Source organism: Molossus molossus, unplaced genomic scaffold, assembly GCF_014108415.1.
Source record: "Molossus molossus isolate mMolMol1 unplaced genomic scaffold, mMolMol1.p scaffold_m16_p_7, whole genome shotgun sequence".
Taxonomy (NCBI): Eukaryota; Metazoa; Chordata; class Mammalia; order Chiroptera; family Molossidae; genus Molossus; species Molossus molossus.
The window spans coordinates 78,698,247-78,721,732 of NW_023425401.1; positions in this window are offsets into that span (position 1 = coordinate 78,698,247).

The following is a 23,486-nucleotide window of genomic DNA, read 5'->3' on the forward strand; positions in this document are numbered from 1 at the left end:
ATATGTACTTGGGTACCAAGGTTCTTAATCACCTTGTACATCCATTTACATGTAAACTGCTGTTGATAAAATAAAATATTTTATTGAAGAAATAAGCAACATAGAATAATATTTATTGAATTCATGATAGTGTTTAACTCTAGGAAGGGAAGGATAGACAAAGGAGAATGAGATAAGAAAGGAAGACACAGGGAACCTCAACTGTACTTGTAATACTTTATTCATAAATATCAGTTTTAAGCAAACATATCACAGTGTTAGCTAATGTTTGACAAAGCATGGCTGCAGATATGTAGATATTTATATATTAATTTCTATTCTTATCTACATATTTTAAGCATTTTATAGTAAAATAAAATTTGTTTTTAAAATGAATCGGAGGAAGGCTAACCTAGAGGTTTAATGTCTGTTCTTAGAATTGATCCCCTTTTATAACAGGTTTGTGATTCTGCTCTGTTTTCAAGCTAACAAGTTAGCTAGTCAGGTTATGGATGCTGGCAGAAAAAAACAAGATCCCTTGCTCAGAGACAAAGAACTTTATTACTCACGGCACATCAACTAACAAAAGCATTAGCATATTTGCATTAGTTTCTCTTGTCCCATCTCATATGACAACACAGATTGATTCAGATGAAAAGCACATGAAATGGGGTGCATTACAGAAGTGGAACCTTGAGTTTAAGAAACTAGAATCTTTTATAATTTACAGTAAGCAAGCTTTGCTCTGGAGGGAGACACTATCTTCTGAGGCCATTTGCTATGCAAATTCTCTTTTACTCTTTTAAAAATTAAATTTATCCCTAGCCAGTTTGGCTCAGCAGTTAGAATGTTGGCCTGTGGACAGAGTCTTGGGTTTGATTCTTGGTCAAGGGCACATACTTGGGTTGCAGGTTCAGTCCTCGGCCCTGATCAGGGTCGTTGTGAGAGCAATCAACTAATGTGTGGCTCTGTCTCTCTTTCCCTCCTTTCCTCTCATTCTATCTGAAAAATCAATGGAAAAATATCCTCAGGTGAGAAAATAAATAAATAAATAAATAAATAAATAAATAAATAAATAAATAAATAAATAAAATTTAAATTCACTGGGGTGACATTGGTTAATAAAATTATATACAGTTGTCCCTCGCCACTTCGCACTTCAATATTTGCAGCTTCACCCTATCCTCAAAAATCAAAGTGCGAAGTGGCGAGGGACAACTGCGTATAAATAAAGAATCCCACTTCACAGAAATTTCTTTATCACGGTAGCGTCTGGAACTGATCAACCGTGATAAACAAGGGCCGACTGTAAGTTTCAAGTATACATTATATGATACATCATCTGTGTATTGCATTGTGTGCCTACCACCAAAAGTCAAATCTCCTCTCATCACCATATACTTGACCACTTCTACCCTGAACTACCCACCACCTTTCTTTCTTTCTGGACACCACCATATTGTTTACTGTCTGTGTCAATGAATTTTTGTTTGTTTGTTTGTCCTGTTTGTTCATTTGTTGCTTTCACTCACACATGAGTAAAATTATATGGTTCTTGACTTTTTCTGTCTGACTTACTTTGCTTAGCACAATATTCTCAAGGTCTATCCATGTTGTCACAAATGTCAGTATTTCATCTTTTCTTACGGCTGAGTACTGCTCCATTGTATATATGTACCACACCTTCTTTATCCAATCAAGTTACAATAATCAAAATAGCATGGAAGTGGCAGAAAAATAGGCACACAAGCCACAAAATCAAGAGGCCAGAAATGAACCCATATGTATATGGGCAAATTATTTTGACAAAGGAGCCAAAACATACAATGAAGTAAAGAAAGCCTCTTCAGTAAATAATACTGAGCCCTGGACAGTGTTGCTCAGTAGTTAGAACACTGGCCCATGCACCAAAGAGTTGAGGGTTTGATTTCTGGTCAAGGGCATGTGCCTGGATTGTATGTTCAGTCCCATGTGTGAGAGGCAACCAATGACATGCCTCTCTCATATAGATGTTTCTCTCTCATTCTCTACCCCTTCCTCCCTTCCATTTTCTCTAAAACATCAATGGAAAAAATATCCTCAGGTAAGAATTAACAAAATTAAAAATAAAATAAAATAAATAGTGCTGGGAAAATTGCAAAGTCACATGTAAAAGAATGAAACTAGACTACTGTTTGTCCCCATATACAAAAATTCACTCAAAATGGACAAAAGACCTAAATGTAAGACCTAAAATATTACATTACACAGTATAAAACATAGGTACTAAACTTATAAGCCTTGGCCTTAGAGTGGATTTTATGAATTTGACTCCAAAGATAAGGGAAGTAAAAGCAAAAATAAATGAATGGGACTATATCAAACTAAAAAGCTTCTGCACAGCAAAAGAAGCAATCAACAAAACAAAAGGCAACCAACCCAATGGAAAAAGATATTTGCAAATAATAGTTCCAACAAGGGGTTAGTATCCAAAATATATAAAGAACTCATACAACTCAACATTAAACAATTCAATTCAAAATGGACAGAGGACTTGAACAGACACTTCTCCCAAGAAGACATGCAAATGGCCAACAAATATATGAAAAGATGCTCAAGTTCTATAGCTATTAGAGAAATTCAAATAAAAACTGCAGTGAGATACCATTTCACACCTGTTACAATGGCTATTATCAACAAGACAAGTTATAATGTGTTGGAGAGGTTGTGGAGAAAAGAAAACTTCATTCACTGCTGACGGAAATGTAAACTGGTACAGCCACTATGGAAAACAGTCTGGCAGGTCCTCAAAACAATTAAAACTAGAGTTATCATATGACTCAGAAACCCCTCTTCTGGATATGTACCTGAAAATTTTGAAAATATTTATTCACAAAAAGTATATGCAACTCTATGCAGCATTATTCACAGTGGTCAAGACATGGAAACAATCAAAGTCTTTTCAATAGATGCAAACTCTTTAAAAAGGTAGTCCAGAAGAAAGTCCAGTCAATCAGCTTGCAAGATGTGCAGGAATGTGAAAGACCCATTGAGAATTATCTCCCACATGTACACTCAAATCCCCCTGTACCTTCTCTTCTTTGCACTTATCACAACTGTAATTACATTGTTATTTGAGTGATTGTATGTTTACTATATGTTTCTCTTTTAAATAATAAGCTCTATGAAGACAAGGGGACATGTCTATTTTATTTATTGCTACATCGTTAATGACTAGTGTAGTGCTGATACATAATAGAAGCACAAAAAATGTTTTTAGAGAACTACTCATGGATTATTAGACTTAAGTACATTAGAGACACAACCAGAAGAAATATGAATGACAGGTTACTGATGTCACAAGGTATAAAGTACTTTAATGATATTGCTTTACATTCATTTAACACTATTTATTTATTTATTTATTTATTTATTTATTTATTTATTTTTGTCAATTGTCACCCAAGGATATTTTTTCATTGGTTTTTAGATACAGTGAAAGGGAGGGAGGGAGAAAAAGAGAGAAATATCAATGAGAGAAAGACACATTGATTGGTTGCCTCCCACACCACCCTGACAGGGGCCAGGTACATGCCTTTGACTGGGAATCAAACCCATGACTCTTTGGTTCATGGGCTGGCATTCTAACCGCTAAGCCAAACCAGTCAGGGCTAGCACTTTTATTTTAGAAAGCACTTTTCGTACATTATCTTAAACAAGCTTCAAAATACATCTTTAAATGAGATGGAAATGTTAAGAGACTTATCCAAGATCAATGGACTTTTTAAGTAGAAAAAAAGAAAAACAGGCCTGAAATTGATGTAGTCTAAGCCATTACTCTTCCCTATGTTTCAGAAGGCCTTTTTACCCACTACAATTACAAGTTAGGACGATGTCAAAACAAACTGGGGGAAATATCTTTGTCGAGTTTTACTTGAACAAAAAGTTAAACATTCATGCAAATATTTTATATATTTATTATAGTTATCAGAACGAAGATGAATAAATAGAATTCAGTTTCCATCAGACTGTGAATTACAAATAACAGTGCTTTGTATATTTATAAAGTGTCCAACACATTTTATTTTATTCTCACAAAACACATAAAATAAATATTACCACTGTTTCCCTTTTAATGGATAGTGAAATTGAGGCTCAGTATGATAACACTAGTTAGCAGTAATTATACAGCTAATTCTCCCATAAGTTAAAAATATAGAAATGTTAAGCTGAAAATATGATGCAGTCTTAAAAAAAAAATTATTCTTGCACTGGCCAGTTTGGCTCAGTGGTTGGAGTGTCGGCCTGCAGATCAGAGAGTCCTGGATTCGGTTCCGCTCAGGGCATGTACCTCGGTTGCAGTTTGTCCCCAGCCCCAGTTGGGGTCGTGTGGGTGGCAACCACTTGATGTGTCTCTCACATCGATGTTTCTTTCTCCCTCTTTCCCCCTCTCTCTCTCCTGCTTTGTCTGAAGATAAATGCAAAAGTGTCCTCAGGTGAGGATAAAAAAAAAATTACTCTCCCAAGATACAGACATCCCTTTCTTCAATATTAATTGTAAAGACAGAAAACAGGCCTTTCTTTTTGTTATATTTTTTCCACAATTTATGAGAAGCACCTGGTAATTAAACACAGAGATTGCTGATATCTGCAACTTCAAGCCACATTTCTACCCAAACAGTAAAATAGATAAGGGCTGGGCTCTCTCCACAACCCCTCCCCAGCTCTTTTTAGCAACTCAAAAGTAACTCACACCAATAAGCCTCCAACAGAAACTTCCCTTCTCCTTTTCCCCCTTCAAACAAATTTCTCTCTTCTGAACTCTTTGTACTCCTAGCCCCTTCAGGTGATACTTCCTGTTTGTACCCTTGGTAAATCTCTTTACTCCAAAGCATATTTTACAGGCTAAAGAAATGTGATAAGAACCCCCCTGGCACATCTGCCGCTGGACTCTCTCCTGAAGAACAAACTGCAACTCCTCAAGGCAAATCCCCCAACACACATCTGTATCTGTTCAACACGAAACCCTCCCTAAAGCCCCCAATGGAAAAGCAACTCACCCTTTCTGTCATGCCCTTCTAATGCCAGTCAGTGCATGGGTCCTTTCCCCACCTAAGGGGAAAGAAATTAAATTCCTCCTTTTTCCTCTCTTCTCTCAGTTGTGAATTTTTTCACAAGCCTGCATCACCGGTCCAAAACTCTAATAACATTAAAAACAGTCTATTGTAATATGTTCTGCTATATATTAATCCCTTACTTTGTCCTACTGTGTCAAATATGTGAAATTAGGAAACTATTTCCTAAAATAAGCCAATTTATCTAAGAAGCAGTTATCATAGATTCCATCACATGTACATTTACCTTTAGAATCTAGATTTTCTTTGGAAGAATTAAGATTAAAAATAAATATTAATGATTTAACATTGTAATATGCTTTAAATGTATACTTCAGCCATGAGATAGGCAGCATAGCAGACTAAGAAACACATAAGAAGAATAGAATTTTAAAGTCTATATTTCTTTCTTTCATCCATTGTGTTTAATATGATTTATATCTGTTAAAATAAAAAAAAACAAAACAAATGGAGACCAACACTGGAAATTCCCTGAACAGAAAAAAACAGTTTAGCCATACAAGCAGAGCTTAACTTAGCTTATTTTGCAAGGCTAAGTTGAGTGGGGTAATTTCTCACTTATGTCTCTGAGAATCATAAGCAAAACTTAAAATGTTTCTCCAAATTGATGTCATTGAAAAAAATTCTAATATAACCAATCACTGTGAAGAATAAACAATTATCACTTTCTCATTGTGTAAGCTGCTTTATAATAATATATCCCTGAACCATTTTCCATATTTTGGTTTGAGTGATCTCAGTTTGCAAACAATCTTTTTGATGTGTGCACAGTAAATTTTTACTAATTATTACTAATTTACTAATTGGTAATTCATTGTTTTTAGTTCTATTATTTCTTATCTTTTGACACATCCCATCTTACATGTATAAAAAAAACATTTCTCATTTGTGCCATTTATTTTGCACTTATCACATATTGCTTTGTAGGTAAGGGTATTTTCTATATATTGAATTCTATCTTTTCACAACCAGAATAGAAGTTACTTTAGGACATGGATCATGTGTTGTAATCTAAAATTCTCTCTCCTCCACCTCTATGCTTTGCACAGTGTCAAGTTCAATTTGAATGAGTTCCTGACTTTACTCTCTCTCTTCCTCTCCACATTTAAAGTCACCTGCAAAATTAACCCTACTCTATTTCCAGGGCTAATCTTACTGAGTTAAGAGTAGAAGAAGAGCCCTGGCCGGTTTGGCTCAGCGGTTGGAGCGTCGGCCTGCGGTACAGAAAGAGTAGAAGAAGAGCCCTGGCCAGTTTGGCTCAGCGGTTAGAGCGTCGGCCTGCGGTCCGAAGAGACCCGGGTTCGGTTCCCGCTAAGGGCACGTACCTCGGTTGCAGTTTGTCCCCGGCCCTGGTCGGTCGTGCGGGTGGCAACCACTCGATGTATCCCTTTCACGTCGATGCTTCTCTCTCTCTCTCCCTTCCTCTCTCTCCCTCCCACTCTATCTGTACAAAAAATGGAAAAATATCCTCGGGTGAGGATAAAAAAAAAAAAAAAAGAGTAGATGAACATCCTTCCAAATTAATATTTTGGGGCTTATCCTCAAGGATGGTTCAACCCTGATGAGGTTCTCCAAGTTTGATAACTGGTCTTCCACCCTGATCTGGATGGAGTTCCAAAGTGCCATCATATGCAAAACCTACTTTCTATTCTATCACTGTTCCCAGAAAAGGGGGAAAAGACAAGTTGAGATTGTCCTGGGGGTTAAGGGTGGAGGTGGGATTGGGGATCTGGAATGTAAATTACATCTCAGAGTTGTTCTGACCTAGGCAAGGGAGCTGGGTTTTCATACCCCACCATCTGGCAGCCATTGGTTAAGAGAAGCTACAGGAAATTTGAACTCCCAGCTCTGTGCTTATTGACACAAAAGCAATCCTTCAAAGAACAATTGTAGGTTCTGTGAAGTGGACATAGAAAGTACAAAAGCATAGAAATAGCCAAGTCATTGGAGGGGATCTGGTCAGAGCATTTACAGTGCCTACTATAGCTCTGCTCATCAGAAGCAGTTCACAGGAAAAAACTGAAGAAAATTGAGTGCCTCACCACGCATCTGGGTACAGTAGCCAGGGATTGTCCAGCCCTATATTCAATGGATACAACTAAAGTCACAAGAAGAAGATGAGGTGACATGAGCACTGAGACATATGGTCCATGAGGGGAACAATAGGAAAGATGTTAGAGCTACAACATTGGGAGGGATCACAAGCATGATATAGGCCATTATCAAAGGACAAAGGAAGATGCAATGTAAACATTTCTGCACATGAATCACTGTGGCACCCCCAAAGAAGCAAGAGGAATGAATTTGGGCAGGTACTCCTGTAATTTGTTGGATTAGTTAGACTTGAGTTAGAGAAACAAAATTTTATTGTAGGTTGATGTGGCTCAGGGAAATACAAATGACAAATTTCTTTTCTTGCTATTTTTCTATTAGAGTCTAAGAAAAGGTTAAAAATATAATCAGACAGCCCTGGCTAGTTTGGCTCAGCAGTTAAAGTGTTGACCCTTGAACCAAAGAGTCACAGGTTCGATTCCAGTCAAGGTACTTTGGTTGCAATTTGTTCCCAGCCCTGGTTGGGGTTGTGTGGGAGGCAACCAGTCAATGTGCCCCTCTCACATGGATGTTTTTCTCTCTCTCCTTCTCTCTCTCTTTCTCCCTCCCTCCCACCCTATCTGAAGATAAATAAAAAAATATACTCAGGTGAGGATTTTTTAAAAATTATCAGACATTAAGGGTAAAGAATTAAAGATACTGAACTTATTTTTTTACTTACTACCAGTGAGGAGATAGAGGCGGGCTAGGCAGTAAGGGATAGGACCATGGGATGGGAAGGCTGAGATACCTGGGGAGGTTTTTGAGGACTTTGAGCTCAGCACACAGGCAGAACCCAGTACACAGTAGATCTGGAGGTTTATTTGGCCTCTACCCATAAAAAGAAGAAAAGGAAATGCTATCTAGAAGGTAGTAATATATATATATATTTTATAATGACATACTGTATAGTAATGTTATAATGTGTCAACGAGATAACCAGAGACACACAGCCAAATTATAAAGGAGTGCTTTATTCTCACTGGTGGGCTGTGGAGGGCATAGTCTCCCCTCAGATCAGTAGCCCAGATTCTTCTTGCTCAGCTGATTTTAAAGACAGAAGCCCCATTCTCCCCCCTCCCCCTACCAGTACAATAGTGGGCGTGACAGCAATCATAGAAGTCAAAATTAGCATTATTCACCAGGCTCATGAATACCTGCAAATACCTGCAATTACCGGTACTCTGAAACTGCAAATGCCTGCAAATACCAATACTGGAAACTGCAAATGCCTCCCAACATGTGGGGCAACTATAATCTTAGGCAAAATTCCTTTACTTGTAGGGGTAATTAATCGATTATTGGAAAAATATTGAGGAAGGTCCATTGATGATAAAAATGGAGTTATTTAGTCACCTTAGCCCAGAGGCCTACATAAGAATGGAATCTAGTCACCTTAGCCTCGGGACCCGGGTCAGTAATAGTCCAAACAAGTTAATGGAAATAAGTAGAAGATTTAGATGTTCCTTATGTCACTCTAAAGAATCACCTTAGACACTACCCATGACCTGTACTTCATTTGGTGTGATGATGCTGAAGGCTTGAAGTTACAATGGCAGAGTAGAAAATCAATTAGAGAGATATGTAAGAGGTGACTGAATTTGGAGTAAGAAAGAATGAGAGTATTTGTATGACTTGGAGCTTTCCTAGGAAAAGTGTTTGCTTTCCTGGGGAAAGTGTTTGCTCTCCTGTTCTGGAGACCTAGAGCCACATTTTAGGGCAATTGCTAAACTTCATATGGTAGCTATCTCAATTTTTTCAGTTCCCAATTAGGCGTGTGAAATGAATCATTCAATTAGAATGCATTTTAGTAATGCTGTTTAAAGCACTGTGAGCCAGACTCTATATTTGTCAGACAGCTAACTAAGACATAGTCTATATACTCAAGAAGTATATTAGTATTATAATATGATGATAATAGCTAACATTTATTGAGACTTTTGCCAAGGCCTGTGCTTGGTGCTAAACACTTAATCTGCACTATCTCATTAAATCCTCACAAACCCTATGAGGAAGGTACCATTATTATTCCCAATGTGTAAATGAAGAAACCAAAGTTTCCAGAGCAAGTTGTCCAAGTTAACTGGACCTGGAACCAAGATCAGAACCCAAGATTTACTGATTATAAAATCTGTGCACCTCACCAATATAGTACATGGCAAAAACCCATGAAAAACTTTCTGTGGGAATCTAGAAGAAGAAATTACCAGCTTTAGCTAGAGCAATCAATGCAGATTTCATAGAAAAAGAAATAACTGAACTGAGTTTTAAAGGATAGATAAATAGCAAAGAACATTTCAAGTAGAATTTCAACAGAGACATGAGAAAGTGTGATGCGTAATTAAGTAGCTTTGTGTGTTTCAGTGACATGCCCATTTGGAGCTGTGGCCATGTGGTAAAGTTGGTAATACAGTCATCCCTTATCACTTTGTACTTTGACTTTCACGGCTTCACTCTATTGCAGTTTTTTAAAAATATATTCATTAAATAGTTGATCGACACAGTGAAAATGATACAGCGCATGCTCGGTTGTCTGAGGCAATTATACACCCTGTATTACAATTAAAATTAAAATTACTGTACATATAGACTGTAGGTCTATGTATTTGAGCACCCCACAAATCCTTCAATGCCAGGTGCAACCGCTAGACCACTCCTAATTTGTGGGCAATAACTTTTTTCCAAAAATTGGGTGTAGTGAAACCAAGCCAATCAGAGCATGCTGTTCACTGATAGGTTATCCTATCTTCTTCCTATCCTAGCCACTATTTGGCTCAGCCTCATGCAAGTTTGTTTCTCTTCTACATCACTACACATTGAAAGCATCTTTGCTCTTGTGTTTGCAATTTTTGAGAACTTTTATCTAAGCCCCATGATGGCTCCTAAACATGCTGCTTCTTCTAAGCCTTCTGCAATGAAACTAAACACTGGAGGAAGATGCTTACCATTGAGGAAAAGATGAAACTCTTGGATATGATCAAAGATGGCAAGAAAATCGTGGAGGTTGCCCACCATTACGATTTGAAGGAATCTACCATTCTCTCCATCCGTAAAGATGAAAAGAACATCTGTGCAATGGCTACTGTCTCTTTCAACAAGGAAACAAAGCATGTCATGACAAGTTATAATAAGTTCATAGTGAAAATGGAGTCTGCCCTAGCTGTTTGGATCAGTGACAGCCACAAGAAAAACATTTTGTTGCATTCACTGGTCATCCGGGAGAAGGCAAGGCAGCTCTATCAGCATTTCACAGCAGACGAACCTCAACCAGGACCCTCTTCTGCAATATTCATGGATTTTACAGTGAGCAAGGGTTGGTTCAAGAATTTCCAGAAGAGGTGTCATCTGAAGAGTGTTGTTCTCCACGAAGAAGCTGCCTCTGCTGACCAGCCTGCAGCAGAGGACTATGTGAACAACACATTCCAGAAGATCCTTGAGGAGGGCAAGTATTATCCAGAACAGGTGTTCAATATGGATGAAACAGGACTGTTCTGAAAAAGAATGTCTTCCTGAACATTCATTTTCAAGGATGAGGCCAAAGTCCGTGCGTTCCAGGAGTATAAGGATCATGTGACTATCGTTATATGTAGAAATGCTGAGGAATTTTTGCTCAAGCCTGCCCTTATCTACAAGGCCAAGAACCCTAGGGTCCTGAAGAATAAAAACAAGAACCTGCTGCCAGTGCATTGGATGCACAACAACAAGGGCTGGATCATGAAGTAGCTGTCATCAGACTGGTTCCACGAGTGCTTCATCCCCCAAGTCAAACTGTATCTCGCAGAGAAGGAACTCGAATTTAATGTCCTTCTCCTCATGGACAATGCTGGAGATCATGCTCAAGACCTATCCTACAACAGTGTGTGGATTGAGTTCCTTCCTCCCAACACTACTTCACTGGTCCAGCCCATGGATCAAGGTGGTATTCATGCATTCAAAGCCCTCTACCTGTGAAACACCCTGCAGCACCTCATTGAAAGCATGGACCTTGAAGAGAACTTCTTGCTGATGGAGTACTGGTGGCAGTATACCATTGCAACCTGTCTGAAGAACATCCAGGTCACGTTGAAGGACATAAAGACAGAGATCATGAAGGCCAGCTGGAAGAGGTCATGGCCTGAAATTGTCCACAACTACAGAGGACTCACCAGAAGATATAAGCAACTCGACAGTGGATAAGGCAGTTAGGCTAGCCTGGATGGTGGGAGGAGAAGGTTTTGCGGATATGACCCACAATGATGTGGATGAGTTGCTGGATCCCTTAACTGACGAGGGTCTGGTGGAGATGACTAAGTCTGCAAGTGAGGAGGAAGAAGAGCAGCCAGAGTTTCCTGGGGGTCAGAAGGAGGAAGTTGGCCTTACACTTGAGTGTCTCTCGCAAGTCATGAGAACTATTAAGATACTACAGGACATGATTGGCAAATGGGGCCCACAAGTAATGTGTGCGTTATGGTTCTGGAATGCACTCGATGGAACAATAGAACCCTACAAAAGCCTCCTCACACATATGAAAAGACAGTACCAGCAACTGCCTATCACAATGTTCTTCAGCTGCACACCCAGACACTCACTACCTACTCCTAGTACTCCTTCAGCCGAAGAAGATGATGGCACCTGCTGAAGATACTGCACCACCTGAAGACTCTCCTACTGAGGTCGTGCCTTCAGAGGAGCAGAAGTCTTGCTCTTTTTGCTGTGCAGTATATCTCTTCATCTTTATCACTTCATTATCAAACAAGTTGCACTATTTTCATAGGTTAGTGGTTGTGTATAAGAATTCCAGGAACCAGCCTGGAGAGCAGAGTCTCTGAGTTCAAGTTGTGGGAATGAAGACGAAGACATGGATATGGGATCAGGAGGACTGTCCTCAGCAGGATCAGCCTCAATATGCTTTATTACAAGCCTTTTATACCTTACAGCAAAAGTTTAGTCATATAAGCAAGCAGAAACTTCTTGATATAATGCCCAGGGCTACAACAATGCTGTATAGAATCTGTTTGCCTTGTGGATAACAGGAACACCCTGTCTGTTCCTCAGACATCTCAGGTATTTTATGATACACTGGGTCACACTTAGCCCCAAGCTGCACAAACACAATGCAAGCCTACTTCCTTGAGATTGTGGGAGAGGTCAAGTCTCTGACTCTAGACCTTTAGGCTCTGTGAACTTTGTCAGACACGTAGCTGGCTCCCAACATAAGAACTGTGTGTGTGTGTGTGTGTGTGTGTGTGTGTGTAATTAGATGTACAATAATAATAATATAAAACTTGTAACATCTAATATGTTTTATTTTCTCTTATTTTGTCTGATATATTGGGTAATACAAGTATATGGTGACTAAATGGTGTTATTTCATGTCTAGAGGGCTCTAATAATGTTGAAAATACATCTTTAGAAGGTCATAAACAGGTTTTCTATGCTCTAACTACAAAAATATTTGATTTAAAAATAAAGAACTCTACTTCACAGAAATTCATTTATCGCGGTAGAGTCTGGAACTGATTACCCGCAATAAACAAGGACTGACTGTAACCAAATTATAAAGGATAACATATTCAGAAGGATGCTATTTGTGTGGACCTTTTCAAATCTAGCTGAGGAAATGGACTACATGTAGGACACAATTAATTACAAGTAACCAATAATTTAGGCAATTATTTGATTTTAAAAGACAATTACTTTAAAAATATACATGATTTTGACAATTTTCTACTGCCATAAAGAACATTACTTGACACTAGTTATAGTCACTGACCTTGAGAGGGTAACAAACAAATATTAGTTGTCTAATATTGGTATTTCTTCTCAGAAGTAAGGTAAGGCACACTTTTAAACTGCAGCTACTAGTTTTCCAGTACAGAGATTAAATAATATGGTAGTATTTTCAAATCTATATTTGGTACAACCATTTAGTGGTCAATCAGTAATAACTAAATATTTAGCATCTCATTATACATTATATGGTTGAGATATACACACACATATGTGAGATATATATATATATATATATATATATATATATATATATATATATAAATTATACAAAGGATTAAACATGAACCTGACGATCAGGACACTTGGGTTCTAAAATAGTATTAGCTAGATGTGTAATTTTATCAAGTCCTTTAATTTATCTAAGGCTCAACTTACATGTAAAATGAGTGTCTTGCACTAGAAAGACTATAAAATTATGATTCTCCAAAATTCTATGACCTTGACAAACTTAAAATCTAATTGAGGACACATAGCACACCCACACAAAAATAGATTTAAAAGCATACAAGTAACTTAAAAACTAATACTATAAAAGGAAAAACTTCAAAAGATGAAGTTCTGGTGCAGTTAATTGGGAAGGCCAAGATTATCCTCACCCGAGGACTACTAATAAGCACAAAAAAGTGAGTTTAGAAATTAGCTTTGGCCAGTTTGGCTCAGCTGTTAGAGCGTCGGCCCACAGACCAGAGAGTCTCAGATTCAGTTCCTGCTAAGGGCACGTGCCTTGGTTGCAGTTTGTCCCCAGCCCAGTGGGGATCGTGTGGGTGGCAACCACTTGATGAGTCTCTCTCACATCAATGTTTCTCTCTCCCTCCCGCTCTATCTGAAGATGAATGCAAAAAATTGTCCTTGGTGAGGATAAAAAAAAGGAAAGAAAGAAATTAAATGAGAAAGGGGTAGAAATCCTCACATAGTAGGTAGAATTGTGTGTAGGGGGCCATTTTGTTTCATTTCTCTTAATCATAAAATAACTGATTATCAGGAATATCAGTACCACATTTCTACTTGCATTCACATAATAAGCCTTACATATTTATATCTATTTTGTGTGACACTTTAAAATCTTCCCAGAATTCCTAGGTTTCATAAATTCTATAATTCTGTGTAGCTCTGTTGTTACCAAACTCAAGGGGTTCACCACTTGGCATGCTCTATTCAAGAACCAGATGTAGTTGTCCCAAGGTAGTTTTATTTATCTTGCAGCAAGTAAAGGAGACAGAAGATTTATATCCAAAGTTCTGTCTCCCTGAAGGGATGCTTAGCTATTGCTTATATGCATTACTTTGTTGATTTCTTCTTCACAGTTGGCTACATTTTCCTGCCATGTTCCTAGCTGGTTCATCCTGTTTACAGCTGCATCTGCAAAATACTGTGCTACATTTTTGTATTTAGCAAGAATAACATTTAGTAATAACATTTAGAACTGCCCAGACCTTGAGAACTTTGTCTTATCTAACAAATGTAGTGGTAGTGGGAAATTTTTTAAAGGATTGTCAGAAATTGTACATAATTGCTGGTTGTGTCACTATAGAAAACCACATATAAAGTATCAACAATGTTACAATTATAAGCAAAATCTTGTTCAAATTATTGCAAAACATTACCAGACTTGGGTGAGATTTCTAGAGGAAGATGGCAGCCAATTAGTCAAGCAACAATATTTACTGAGTACCCACTGTATACAAATTATTAATATTAGGTGTTGCTGAGGAAACAGAAACCAAAAAGCAGAAGAAAAAAGAATAAAGGACGTACTGTTGATGTGGTAATGAATAGAATTGATGGGATGGGAGAGTAGTTGGCTTCAATAAGTTTTGTTTGGTGGAAAGGGCCTAGAATTTAGAGAAAAACAAAGATCTCAAAGTGGAAAGAACATAGGATACAAAATTAGATGCATGAGTTCCAATTCTAGTTTAGTCACTCTGGAGCTATGCAACATTGGACAAATATTTAGTCTTAGTTTTGTCTCCTGTGAAATGGGTATAATAATGCTGATAAATATTTCATGAGGTTGCAGTGAAAATAATGAAGCAATGGCTTGTAAACTGTAAAAGAGTAACAATGTTATTTATTTACATTCAGTAAGGTTCTTGGCCAAGCTGTGTAGTTTATTCTCTGTTACATCTTCTCTGCACCATTTATCTTCAATAGGATGCCTGCTGCCCACTCTCCTAGAGTCACTCATGCAATGGATTCATGATAGAAAAGTAGCACCAGAGCCCTGCCCCTGGCAAGTTGTAGATGACTGAGGTGGAACCTTCGCAATGAGTACCATAGGTGGTAGTGGTATTTTTCAAGCAAAGTGAAACATGCACCTCTCACAGACATCAGAGAGGTGTTATAAGACAACCTCCTGAGTTGGAGGGAGAGGACTGTCCCCAACCTCTATCCTTGTATTCTCGTATAAACTAATTTAAATGAGAAAACTCCAGATGACTGCGTTGTGAAAAACAACAACCAAACAATTTATTAAAGCAATGGAAGCAAGCACATTTTATTAAAGAAGCAAGCAAATCTATACATCTGGCTTATGAAGTACAGACGGGCTCTCAGCCAATCTGAAGAGCAAGTTGGGTGGGGGGTCTAAGGTGTGTATGGGTGGGTAACCATTTTTCTTTCAATTGCCATTTGGATATTTATAGCATCATTTGTGGGCCATACAAAATTATCAACTTAAAAATTAGCCTGCTATATTTTGTCAGGCTAATTTGTTGAGGCGTGTGATGTTAGCTGGTATTGATTTCTCGGGCCTTACGGCCCATGGGCTGGATGTTTCCCACCCCTGCTATAGGTTTCAAAATTCCTCTGCTGAATATTTTGGTACAGATGAATTCTTAAGGTCCCTTTTTACTTTGTCGTGGCCTTCTCAGAGTTCATGAATAGCACCTGGCAATTTTATCTTGTCAAGCCTTAAGTCTGCTGGCTTTTCTGCTTAGGGAGTAAAAAATAAAATCCCCCCCCCCTTCCTCTCCTTTTCCCTAAAAAAGGACTGATTTCTTTGTTTAGTGGGTGAGAGACTCCCCTCTTCTTCCTGCCTTTCCTGCATTCTCTTCATTAGGGAGGCTTTTAACCATTTGCTCTCAAGTGTCCTTGCCTGAGGAAGATAATGGCTTGTTATTTGCAGGCCAGCTGCAAATTGCCCACTCTATTTGGCCTTGTTTTAACTTTTCTGTCTCAGTTTTCCTATTCCTCCTGTCCTGAAATTTTCCTACATTCTTGTCAGCCTGTAACAAAAGGGTTTTAAAATTCTCCAGTGGGGGTAAACCAAAAACTAGGAGGAAATTTGACAGCTATTAAAACCAGGGCTCCACAGTAGGGAGGTAGCTTTTCTATTTGGGGAGGTTTGTTTTTCAAGTTCCACTAGAGTATGGTTCAAGTCAGAGGGAAGGAGGACCCCTGGACCTTCATCAGGAGTGGAGCCTTAACAGGAGCAAAGCCTTAACAGGAGCCATCTTGACAGCAAGAAGTCCTGTTTGCTGCAAACTCCACCCATTTATGTTCAGCCCAGTTATCATCGTCCTCTTTTGAAGACTGTCAACAATAGCAATAGGCTTTTTAAAGAGATTATGTTGTCGTTCAAGAAAGGATCTCAGAATATCTAGTTTTAAAAACTTGTTTAAAGACAAAATTATGGGACAATTTTGGCCAAATAGGCTACTGAAGAGAAATTTGGTGTTTTTGTTTTGTTTTGTTTTTATATTTAAAGGAACATGGAGGGATGTGTGTCTGTTAGAAGATAATCCACTCATCTATTCACAAAGGGATTGCATTTGTGATCAGAGTAAATGTCTAGTATCTAGAAAAGACAATATACTAAGTGCCTAGAAGATGAAGGACCAAAGGGTAAACTGCAGTGAAACATAGCCATTATCTTCTTGAGGACTTCTGCCTCCTTTTTAAGATAAGTTGTAGAGTTATATTTTTCATTCTTGAATACTTTAGATAGTGCAGAGTAAGTTGAAAATTGCATGTTTTGTAAAAAGTCTGAGCCAGTGGGAGATCACATCCACAATGCAAGGCCAATGTAAAGCAAAACAGCTTTATTGCATGCTCCGGGGTACAGGCAGGTCAACCTCAAATAACAGTTGGGGTGTAGGTTATATACTCTACTTTTAGCTTCTGGCAGTTCCTGCTGACATATTCTGCCTGGCCCCTTGTCCATTTTGTAGTTGGACTGGTCTAGTATCTCACCCTGCATCTTCTGGGTGATTCATTGTCTTGGGATAACCCAATAATCCTAGCTCAACAGAAGGCTGAGCAAAGGTCATTCAAGCAAAGCATTTTTCACCTTTTTTCTTATTTTCTTTATTGATTTTACAGAGAAAGGAAGCGAGTGGGAGAGAGAGATAGAAACATCAATGAGAGAGAACATCGATCAGCCACCTCCTGCATTCCCCTTTTTGGGGACTGGGCCCACAACCTAGGCATGTGCCCTGACCAGGAATCAAACCGGCGACCTCTTGGTGAATGTGTCAACATTCAACCACTGAGCCACACCAGCTGGGCTCAGTTTCTGCCTTTTGCAAGCTTTTACCTTTACCTTTTAAAGTCCCATTTTATAATGATAATAAAAAGGAAAAAGGGGGTGAAGTTTCTCTTTGTCTACTTCATATAGGTGTGGGGTCATCGTAGACTCCTAAAAAATTTGTTAGATAACTTCTTGGGGAATGGGGCTAGGGTACTTTTACCTGTGCTAGAACAAATTGTCCAACTATCTGGTTGACCAAAATTTTGCAGTTGATTTTGTACAAACCTAGTAATTAGGCACAAGAGGCAGAGTCTGAAAAGCAATTATAAGAAGGTTAATACTAGGGGCCCTATAAAGAGGAGTAGCCAGGTTAGTTTAGGCAAGGCTGCCTCTATACTTATCCAGATAGATTAGGCTAGGTGATCCTGACTGAATTATTTTAGCCATGGGCATTATCTAGAATTCATTGTGTCCTCACCTCAATCTGGCCAGTTGAGTTAACATAGAAGCAACAAGATGTATTTGCTATTATACATAGACCTTCTTTTTTGACCAGTAAATAGTCTAGTGTAATGCAGTTATCTATTACCATGTAGGCAAGAAAGTCAAGGGATTTTGAAAAAAGTTTGAAATTTTCACCTGTATCTCTACCTATATTTGCCATGGTGGTGGTTACATTTTTTGCTGTTATGGTATTATAAGTAATTCCTCCCACAAGGCCCCCAGTGGTAATTGCAGCTATGACTCCTGCTATAAGAAGTCTGACTTCGCTTTTTGCCCTATAATGGTTTCCAGGCTTAGGGCTTGATGAGGTTGAAATAGGGATGAAGGAATGGATTAAGGCATTGGCTGGGGTGACATATCCTATTGCCCATAAGCCACCCTGTTTTCCTGGGTTTAGGCACTAAATAGCAATTCCTTTCCGGGGGGCAGAAATGTTCAGTGCGCCTAAAAACAGCATCCCCTTGGGTAAGCAAAGTAGTCCACTCATATTTGAGCCTAGGGAGGTGTTTGACAGACCCACAGTAAGGCTCGAATGATTAAACCATGATGGAGGGAGGAGAGGGCTAGTGCCACCAGCAGTACTACACCCTGGATAGCAAATGATTTCCCTGATATGATTTTCTTGGTATTGCATCAAGGCTCTCTGAGCTTGCACATATAAACTCCCATTGCAGGGTTAGACACATCATGAATAGTTAGATTACAGGTACCCCTGCCAAGGTTATAGTGAGAGATATTATATGTGGTGCCCGCTTTCATGGTCTGTATTCGTACTGAGAATTAAGATCAAAGAAGCTTTTGCCCTTCTGCTCCTCCCTGAGTTGCCTTAGGATACCTGTGTTACCGATTGACATGTGTACCCTCCCAGTCAAACTCCCCACCTAGCACTGTCCCCAAAGCAGGTCACATCCAGCCAGTGCAGCTTGGCAACAGAAGCAAGAACCCCTCAGAGCTCGCCTCCCCCATCAGTGAAAAAAATAAGAGTAGTGGTATTTCACCCAGGGTCCTAAAGGACAGTGGACCCCACCCCACCCCCTCACAAGGACAGAGAGGCTCAGGGGCAGAGGTGGTTTATGTTAGGAGAAGCAGCAGATCCTTGAAGGAGACAAAGTAAAGAATGAGAGGGGTTGGTGCGGAGGGTAAGAGTAAAGGCTAAAATAGAGTTTAGATAGAATGCCCCACCCTAACGAGGGAGTGGGGCAGGCTGGTGGTAACACTAAAAAGTAGAGAAAGATATAAGGGCCTAAAGAACAAGTGAGTGTCTGGGTTGCCCTGGGTTGCGATATTTGGCCATCAATTCCCACAACTAAAACCCCAGAGTGTCTAAGAGGTCCCCTGAACTTGGGGAGGGCAGAGTAGGTTGCCCCAGTATCAATTAAAAATGAAGTTGGCCTACCTGCTACCATCAGAGTTACTTGAGGTTTGGAGTTTGAGATAACAGTTGGGGCGTCTGTTCCTGGGCACCTTCAGTCTTCAGCCACCAGGCCAATCAGATCAAGGCTAAGATTCTCCATTCTGTTAGCCTGAGGATGGATGAGGTGCCAACTCTGTGAAGTCGGAGCTGGAGTAGAAGGTCCATAGGCTGACTTCCAGTGGGGTCCTCCACATTGAGCACATGGCTTAAGCGGTGGTCAAGGATTGGGGCGTTGCCTCACCCAATGGTCAGTCTGATAGTATTTAAAGCAGAGACCCGGGGGTCCACTCTGCTGATTCTGGTGGGTGCCCTTCTTCTGTCCCCTGAAGAGAGTTTGCTGACCCCTTTGATTAGTAGGGCCTCTGATGGCAGAGGCAACCATTTGAAATTCTGCTATTTGCTGTTTAGCCTCTTCATCATGATTATTAAAAACATTAAAGATTAGATTTAGAAGTTTCCATTGAGGGGTTTGAGGGTCATCTTCCAGATTTTGTAACTTTCTCCTAATGTCTGGGGCTGACTGAGAGATATATCTAGGTTTAAAATGACAGTCCCTTCTGGGCTAGTAGGCTCTAAGTTAGTGTATCTTCTCATAGCCTGTGTAAGGCAGGATAGAAAGGTTGCAGGGTTTTCACTCCTTGCCTGGATTAGTTCAGATGGTTTTTCATAGTTAATGGTCTTTCGTGAGGCTTTTTAAAGTCCCTCAATGAGACGTGTTACCATATGGTCCCTGGCTTTCCTACCCACCCCATTGTCCTGATAATGCCACCTGGGGTCCTGTCTAGGGACTGCCTCATCCCCTAACGGGTTAGTGAGGGCCTGTCGCCTCAGATTATCAGCATGGCCCTGGGCATGAACCCAGACTCAATTTTTATCTTCCGGATCAAGAGTGAAAGAGAGAATGACATGAATATCATTCCAAGTTAGATCATAGAACTGGGTAAGATACCCAAATTCCTGAGTATAATTGGTGGGATCCTCAGTAAAGGACCCTGGTCTTTTATTTATTTGGGACAAATCTGACAGAGAGAAGGGGACATTAACTCTGACAATCCCTTAAGCTCCCACTGCTTCCCTCAGGGGACATTCTAAAATGGGGGCCGAGGTAGGGGATGGATAGGGACCAAAGATGTTTCCCGATCGCGTGTGAGAGGGAGTCATTTTCAGTGGTAGAGAAGTCGGAGCTGGAGTAGAAGGTTCAGGGTAGGGTAGGGGACCCACAGAAGGGGCTGAAGGAGGAGGCCCTGCCAGAGGGGCTAAGGAAGAAGGAGGTGGAGCGAGTTCGGCTGGGTCAAAGGAGGAAACAGGAGAAGTTAGCGTGCCATTTTCAGAGGGAGGTTTGGGAGGATTAGAGGGGAGTACAAAGATTTGTGAGAGAGAGCAAGAATCACGTAAGGAGGGGTGTGATCTGAGTGCAAAAGACCTGGATGTAAGGAACATCAGACTATTTTCCTAGCCTTTGACAAAAATTGTTTAGGTGGAGGTGAGAATGTCGACAGTGCCGTTCTTAGGCTAATGTGACCCATTGTCTAATTTGTACTGAGGCCACGCAGTGTTGCAGTAAAAAATGAGTTGCTTGGGACATAAGTCCTGAATGAGCTCTAGGGTCCGTAGATGTTTTTAGGAGACATCCTAGGGGTGTTGCACGAGGGATGGACAATTGAGCATTTCTCATGTCATGGTGTAAGATGTCATGGCCTAGCAATCTGCTGGATATACTAGTGGAAGAAGAAGGCATTCCCCCTTCTGCACTAGAGTAGAGAGATGTACAACTACCTATATCAGACATCCCTAGATACATGGTGAACAGAGGGAACCTGGTTCCTGAGGGAATCTGGTGTCCTGACCAGTGCTGGATTTTGAGGGATGATCACACAGATGTGACTAAGAGACCTGGCTCTCTTATGCCCCAGGTTGGGGATAACATGACAGCAGGAGAATCAGACTGGTAGGCAAAAAACACTCACCAGCGAATTAGTGTCAAGTGTTGATGTTCAATTGGCAGGAAAGGTTGGAGGTCCAGTATGTGGCTGAGGCTGTGATAGATCCCAGCCTGAAGGAGGCCCAGAAGACTCCAGGGGCCCACGGTTGCACCCTATGTGGGATCCTCACAGACCTCCGAGTTTCAGTACCAAATAAAAGTTCAGAGCTGGTGGGAGACCACAACGCAAGGCCAATGTAAAGCAAAACAGCTTTATTGCAAGCACCTGGGTGCAGGCGAGCTGAGTTGAAAAGGGGTCAGCCTCAAATAACAGTTGGGGTGTAGGTTATATACTCTATTTTTAGCTTTGGGCAGTTCCTGCTGACATACTCTCCCTGGCCCATTGTCTACTTTGTAGTTGGACTGGTCTGGTATCTCACCCTGCATCTGCTGGGTGATTCATTGTCTTGCAGATAATCCAATAATCCTCACTCAACAGAAGGCTGAGCAAAGGTCTTTTAAGCAAAGCACTTTTCACAGTTTCTGCCTTTTCCAAGCTTTTACCTTTACCCCTTAAAACGTTACTAACCTTGCATCAAACAGCAAGTGTTGGCGAGGATGTGGAGAAAGGAGACTCTAGTACACTGCTGGTGGGAATGCAGACTGGTGCAGCCACTATGGTAAACAATATGGTGTTATCTCAAAAAATTAAAAATTAAATTGCCATTTGACCCAGTGATCCCACTTCTAGGAATATACCCTAAGAAACCTGAAGCACCAATCAGAAAGAATATATGTACCCCATGTTCATAGCATCACTATTTACAATAGCTAAGATCTGGAAACAGCCCAAGTGTCCATCAGTAGACAAATGGATAAAAAAGCAGTGGTACATATACACAATGGAGTACTATGCAGCAGTAAGAAGAAAGATCTCTTATCCTTTGAGACAACATAGAGGGACCTGGAAAGTATTATCCTAAGTGAAACAAGCCAAGCAAAGAAAGACAAATACCACCTGATCTCACTTATTTGTGAAATATAATGAACATAACAGTCTGAGAAACAGGGTAGTCCCAGAGACATGGAAGTAGGGTATAGACTGACAATCCTCAGAATAGGAGGTGGAGGGGAAGAGATAAACCACAGAACTTATATGCATGTATGCATAACCAATGGACACACACAGCAAAGCTGGGGATGGGGTGGGGAGGAGGGTGTCAATGGGAGAAAAAGGAGAAACATCTGTAACAAAAATAAATAAATAAATAAAATTTAAAAAAAATAAATAAAATCTTACTAACCTTTTCACTTTGTAGTTAGGCCCTCCTCTCACTTAAAGTGAATCTTATGTGACTACAATTGTGCAAAATCAGCATGAATTCTTCTACAGTAGCTACTTCATGGATTGAAGGCTAAGGTAAAATACTCTCCTTTATTTGGAAAGCAAAATATACTATTTCTTGGTTTTAAGGATGTCAAATTCAAAACTGTTTACCTTTGAGGCTTCTGAAACCTTCCCAGAAACAGCTTCCTTCCAATACCCAGTCTTGTGTAAAAAGACTTCTCAGAGGACCTAGTCACACTGGAAGTTTGGTGTTTATTGTTGCTTGAAAATAAAATAGATGCTGATTTTATGTGGGATAAAACAAAAAGGACCCCTGCTTTTTTCTGCATGTATCAGCAAGTTTTCCCTTCCTGTTCTCTCCTCAAATGGACTATAAGCTCTTTAAAACATGTTTTCTGTTATTTTGCATCTACAAGAAACAATTTTTTGCACACTGTGAACATCTAGCATGTTATTTAATAATAATGTATATAAAGTTATTTGAACTCTCTATGGTACCCTCACATGTGTCATTTACATGCAGCTGTCAGATTCATTTTGTAGATATATTTCTGATGATGACATATCACTATTTAAAAGTTGTCAATTTTCTATTAAATAACGTCTTTTTAAATATATGTCTTCATCAATGTATAACATTGTATTAATTTTAGTGTACAACATAATGATTAGTCTTAACTCCTGTTTAATCTCTAAGTTCCTGCTACTCATAGTGCGATACTCAATAGCATTGGCATTACCTGGGAGTTTGTTATATGATTCTCTAGACCTACTGAATTAGCAAGATTCCTAGCCAAGTCATACGTATAGTTTTGACTACATCATAGCTCTCTTGCTAAACTTGAAGCTTCAGAAATAGGGTTGCCAGATTTAGC